This window comes from Zosterops lateralis, assembly GCF_965231275.1.
Source record: "Zosterops lateralis genome assembly, chromosome: 2".
NCBI lineage: Eukaryota > Metazoa > Chordata > Aves > Passeriformes > Zosteropidae > Zosterops > Zosterops lateralis.
The window spans coordinates 64,956,296-64,963,357 of NC_139763.1; positions in this window are offsets into that span (position 1 = coordinate 64,956,296).

Below are 7,062 nucleotides of genomic sequence, written 5' to 3' on the forward strand. Positions count from 1 at the left end.
GTTGTGCTGTCCAGCAGGCTTGAGTAATTTTTCTTTGTGGTTTAGAATTAAGGTATTATTCAAACCAACAAACAAACAAACCCACACACATCAAAACAGTAATTTTAGGAGTGACTGAGACATCTTAAGTTTCAGAAAACCTCACAGCTGCTAGTTAGCACATGCTCATGGAGAGGCAGGCCTGACAGAAACTGCACTGCTTCATATCCCTGCTCCACACCAAAGACCAGGTAGGGTCTGGGGTCTCCTGCTTTCCCACTGGACTCTGAATGCTGTGACTTGGGGTTTTCTGCTGATGAAAGAGGACATTAAACCCTGCTCTGCCATGCTCACAGCAGAGATGGACAGCGAGTTCAAGGTAAAAAGGGCTGGTACTGATGGAGTAGTCGATGTGAATCTAGTCCTGCTCTGACCACAAGGCTCAGACTAGACTTCTTGCATTGGAATGCAATTCCAAGTATTTTATGTACTTGTATTATCATCAGTATTATCTCAGGAAGTTGTTAAGGTGGGGACTGATACCATCTAAATGCTGTTTCACTGTATTTTTCAAGCAAAGGTCAAATCAGTGCTCCTGTATAACTTGCTTCATACATGCAGAACACTCCCAGAAATGAAAAGACCAGAGTTAAAAAAAAAATTGCAGGAGGATACAATGCTTCTGTGTGAAGCACTCTCTGTTTACAAAGAACAAAAAAAGCGAGCACAATTGCATAGAATACACTGTGTCTGTTGCCAGTATGGCAGTTTACTGTGACTGTTTAGTGACTCACATCATGTAGATAGAATTCTTTCTAAATGTTGCCTAAATATAACAGTATTCGACAGAGTATATGAGAAACATCTGTTGTTTCAGCCAGGCTCAGCAGTTGTGTGTGTGTGGCATAATTCCCCCAAGTTTCACTTAGCATTGGACGGAGAATTTGAGGTGTGTCCTTAAATTGCAAAGATCTGGTCTGATCCACCCATTAGATGAGAACAGCAAAACTCTCACTGACTTCAAACCCAGGCTTTGTTGTGATTATCAAATGTTGACTAGATAGCAACTCTGGAAATGGGTGTATTGGGTATGGCTGAGCTCTGGCAGGGAGAAAGGAGAGCTTAAAACACATTCTGGAGTGAGAATCAAAGTAGTCTTTTCAGTGCAAATATCGAACTAGGCACAACTGTTGCAAAGTGACTGTTTCTGATCTTTCTGCATTCTTACTGTTTAATCCACAGTGTTTTGGGAAAGTCCAAGATTAGGATAATTCTTTTTTTCCACTAGAACTCTAATCTATTTATAAGTTACAAGGCCAGAAGAGACTAATTATCATCTTGCTTGACCTCTTGGGTAACAGAAACTGTAGGACTTCCCTTATTTAATTTGTGTTTGAGGTAGACTAGTCTTTAGGAACAACAAGAGATTGATTGCATCTTCTGGGAAACCCTACTGCAGCACTTGGCAGATTATTCCAGTGACTGTTACCTGTTGGAAAAATGATTTTGGTATACACAATCAGAATGTTTTTAGCTTTGTCTTCTAGCCACTAGACTTAATATTCAATAAGTGCTTTATGAAGCATGAGTTCCAGTCATGCCCAGTCTCCTGGAATATAACGGTTTGTTAAATATTGATCATTTTTGCCCACCTTGTTGTTCTTTTTTCCTACTCTTCCAAAGGCTTTCCATAGTTACCTAATAACCCCCACAAATTGTGAACACCAGCACTGGGCCAAGAAAAACTACAGTAAAAGTGTTAATTGCGAGGTACTTTGTTGCCCCCGTTTTTATACCCCCAGCTATGCCCACAGAGGGCATTCCTGCACTATCAAACACGTGCTTGAACCTGTGCTCCTGCTCAGTTCACTCCCCATGCACATACCTCAGACTTGTCAAAGTAAGGTGACATCATTCTCTACTCCAAACCTGTGGGCAGCAAAACAGATTCATGGATGTGACAGTGGGAACTCAAGATTAGCGAACAACTCAGTCTGATCTCCAGATCTTTGTAAAGTAACGACTCCCCAGGAGGGAGCCATGCATCCTACAAGTTCCATAGTCTGTGTTCCTAGAGGTGTCATTTTATGGGAGCTATATTAAAACAGGTATTGTTGGCTAAAGCCCTGCTTAATCTGAGACTGGTAAATTCTAAAGAGAAGTCACTATCACTGAACATTCTCCCAGTCTGTGTGTTACCTGAAAACTTGTGCACTGGTGATGTTACATCTGCAGAGACTCTTTTAGGTCTCTAATTTTTTTTTTTAAATTGCTAAAGCCTAATCTATGTTTAAATCTTTAGACTAATACATCCTGCATGAAAATTACACATTAAAAGGACATTTTGAATTCGATTGGTGAACACCTAATCCTTTTAAAGCATAATGTGCTAATTCTACACAAGCATCCTTCAGGATATATCAGGTCTTACCAATCCAAATATTCTATTAAATGTTAAGTATTACTACTTTATAGCATTACCTCCTTTGCTCACCAAACTTGTAAATTTATCTAAAATATATTTTCCACCAACTTCTGTCAAGTGGTATTGGTGATGCTACTCTCTCTTATTATTAGCTTTTCCATTCCTGTTTCTGAAATCAGAGCTGTTCTCTCTTTACAAAGCAACCAAATCAGTGAAAACCCACACATGATAATTCATCTGGTCTGAAATCTCCACAGTATCTCCAGAACAACTGATTAGGAAAATAGTATTAAAAACTGTTGGATTAAAGTTTATCCAGAGCTGCTGATTTTAAGTTATTTAACTGGAGCTGCTCTTATTTTACATTCTCAGGCTTGCATTGGGTACAGGAAGTATTTTATTACCAATCTGGAACATGGCTTTATTGTCTGTTTTTCACCCCAAAACAGAACAGAAATATTTATTGAACATCAGTGTTTCTTTTGCACTCCACTTGATTAGTCAAATTTTTCACATAGCAGTAGAATAGCAGCTATTTTTTTTTTCATATTTATACTAAAATTATACAAATCTTTATCACTCAGCATTGCTGACTGCAGACCTCATCTTCTTTTACATTCTTTACCAGCTTTATGATTCTGATTTCAAACTATTTGACAATTTTAGCACTTTTTTCCTACTTATTTTTTATATTTTTTATTAATTTAGATTCTTATTTTATTTGAATAAGAATATCATATTTAAATTTATTAAATTTATTTTTTTATTAAATTTAAATTATTTTAAGCCTTTGGTCATTAAATTATTCATATTCTTGTCAGTTCTTCAACTAAGACTACAGTGCAACCTATTTTTTTCTTTTTTTTCCTTTTTTTTTTTAGAAATTTTCTTGAACAATGAAGAGATATCATTTCCAAAAGGACATGTTTCAGTTTCTCACTTTTTGCATATTTTTAAATTTTCCTCCTAAACCCCCAAATATTTATATTACTGTTTTGGCCCTTACCTTGATTCTCTGTAACAGATGACTCTCTTGTATCCCAGCCAGCACTGTTTTGGGGGTTTCACAATTAAATCTCCATTGCCAGTGTGGATGAGGGAAACAGATTTCTCTCCTTGCCTGCTTATTATTGCTGCTCCTCCTAGGAATCATGAGGTCAATTAAATATCAGCAAGAGAAGGCTTTTAGCATGTTTTGCACAGATAGAAATCACACACAATGTCACATCTCTCCCCGCTACACAGAGCAGAGAGAGAATTTAGTAGCCAGCCATTCTGCTTTCACACCTGGTGGTCTCTGGACAATATGTGCTACTACATGATCTTGTTTTTATGCCAACATAAGAAAAAGACCTTTTCTTCCCAGCTCAACTGTGTCAGCAGTGGAGACAGAGCCAGAAACCAGCACACCACCTTATGCCCACTGAAAACCACCAACACAGCCAATCTGGTGATTGTTCCCTTTATGCAAGTGCCCTTAATCTGGTTTGGCAAAATCAAGCAGACCGGTTTCAGCTCCTGGCTGCAGTCAAGTTGGCTGCTCTGGGCTGGCTAAGCAGAGACAACTGCCCACAGCCTCCAGCACCACCCATCACCACACGTGCAAGTGATTTCTGCACAGCTGCCAGCAGCTGGAAAACATGTAGTCCCATTTTTACAGGCCATGAAGCTTTTTCCTGTCTGACCTTCCTGCCATGGCTGTCTTCAACATTTCAGCCACAGGAGCTGCCTCAGCCCAGCAGCTACCTGGGATCTGTGTGCAGGTGGGATCCGTCTGCGCTCCCCGCTCGCTTATCACACCGGCAGCTGGTGCTAGAGATCAGCAATTAAAGGTTACTCTCTCTTTGTATCCTTCAGTGTCCAACTTAATTTAGATCTCAATGTTTTGGTTGGGGGCTAAATGGGTACTCGTCTGCTCCCTTGTTCTCCTGTCCCTTCTGTTATTAGTTTCTCCCTCTCCAGGGAGACCAACTTTAATGGCAAGGATTTTATCCAGCGCTCACCAGATGCCTCAGAGACCAGCTCGTTGAAGTAGTCTAATGAAAAATATGTTCTGATGAAATTTAGATGGCATGTTAACAAAGACAGATCTTAGTCCTCAGCATCACAGCAGGTGTATTATGTGCAAACATAATCCACTGTGCTTCAAAGGGTTTAATAAAGTAGCCTGTCTATTTATCCTGTGCTCATCCTCCTGTTGTCTGGGGTCTTTACAATTTCTACCATACAATCACAGGGGCAACTTGTGATTTCTAATCACCACATTTTGGACTCTGTCCTCTTTTGGAAGTGTGGACACAAAGGCGATACAGGTCTGAAAGAAGGCACTGAAGGGGAGTGCAGTGATCTGAGCTGCTGTCTTGGCTTTGTTTCTGACTTTACAGTTTGAGCATAATCTCAGCAAATCAGTTTACGCTGGCAGAAAAAAAAATAAGGCAAAGCCTTTTTCATCAGCATAGGGAAACAAAAGATCAAAGATCACTTGTAACTCATAAAATACTGCAAGGCCATTGGATCAAAGGCACTATAATAAGTGCAAAATACTGTGATACAAGTAAAACATCTTGCCATGTGTTCCAGACTCTTTCCTGCTGCATGGATTTCTTTACTTTCTCCTCGGCATTACAACAGAGGAAAGATTAATTTTTTTTCCTAGTGATTAGATCTACAAAAGATTGTGCTCATGGTGGAAAAAAGCCTGGCAATAGATTCACCAATGTAAGATTTTTCAGATGTTAAATACAGGCAGCAAGTGAGACTGGAGTTTCAGTCTTGGACTTGAGCAGACGTTTCATTCACCTCACTCTTTTTCTTCTGTGAGCTTTTCCATCATCTGGAATCTACTTACAGAATTGTTTTCTTTATTACCATGTGTGATTTATTTCCTGTTTCATTCAAACCAGACCCAGTGCCACAGTGCATTCACTTGTGCCAGCTGGTACCTCCCATGATCAATGGGAAAGATGCTCCTGGCAAGACTGCACACCTCTGCACTTAGCACCTCTACAGTGGCACTGCCTGAAGCTGAGCTCTCGCTGCCAGAGTCACACACACCAGGACCAGACATGGACACAGGAAGCTCCTCAGCATTCAAAGGAAGCTCAATCTCACCACAAGACCTGTTACAGGTCATGTAGTTGCAAGTGTCTGGGGAAAAAGTGCAGCATCCTTCACTTATTAGACTGAATACACACTTGTCTCTATCCTCCAAAACATCAAACAAAATCCTACCTAAAATAAAAGATAGGCCAGTTAAAAAACCCTAATTGTACACACTTAAATTAAAACAAATAAGGAGAATATTTAGAATTTGAGTATTTAGACTATTTTAGAATTTTCAAAAGAAAATGTTTAAAAACAGCTCATAAAATCTTTATTACACACAAAAATTCTCTTTTTGCTGTCCAGAATACAGTCTGAGTTCCCTAGCAAGGGTTTATATTGCTCTCCCAAAGGCTTTGTCAGTACTCCAGATGGCAGTGTGCCTGTGAAGCATTAACCACCACAGACCCCAGCTAGCATACAGAAAAGGGGTTTAGCAGCAGGTTGATCACAGTCCAGCAACAGCAGTGGGCAACAACCCTAAGCAGCTGTTTGGTCTCAACACCCACTTGGGGCAGAGATACCCATGTTGTGTTTTACCCAAATTGTATTTTCTCAGTCATACAGATGATACAAGTAAACTAGGAGAGACCTTTCAGTCTGTTTTTAATTATGAACACCAAAAGCTGATGAATCCTTCCTCTTGGGCCTTTATGTCATGCCCACACTTACCATTAATGAATAAGGGAAAACAGGAAAATTCATTACATGTAACACTGATATAAATGCTCCTTAAAATCCCTTCCTATCATGGGCATGTCAGTATCCATCAGTTTGCAATTAAATCACAGTCTTCATGCCATGCAAATAAATTTAACAACTGATTGAGATAAAATAGTCTGTTGCATTAAAACAGTTTGAAAGGGCTTTCCTTAAAGAAGTCTCTGCACGAGTACAGTTTTATCATGTAACAATAGCCCCTGAACATTATCCAAGAGCACTGGACATGACATGACAAATACATGTGACCTTCAGCTGCAGGCGGGCACATCAGGGAGCTGGTGCTGCTCTTGGCTGTTTGCTGCTCTGTCTCCATTCCTGCCTCCTGCCCGCCCGCCGCTCTCTTCCTAAGTCATCATCCAGCCTGGCCCGACGTGCCAGCCCCTGCCCGGGCAGGCTGCCCTCACCAGCGCCCGGCGGGAGGGGAGTGAACTTAGGGAGTGCTGAGTTGGAGGAGACTTACAAGGATCACTGAGTCCCACTCCTGGCCCTGCACAGGGCCATCCCCAGGGGTCACACCATGTGCCTGAGGGCACTGTCCAAACGCTTCTTGCACTCGCTCAGGCTGGTGCTTTAACCACTGCCCTGGGGAGCTGTTCCAGCGCCCAAACACACTCTGGACGAAGAACTTTTTCCTGACATCCCACCCTGACACAACCTCAGCCCCTCCCCAGGGGTCCTATCAGACAGAAGAGACCAGTGTCTGCCCCTCTGCATCCCACCGTGAGCAGCTGCAGACTGCCATGAGCCTCCCCTCAGTCTCCAGGCTGAACAGACCAAGCGCTGCTCGCTCTCACGGCTGCCACACAAACCGCGGGCACCGTGCGGGGATCCCT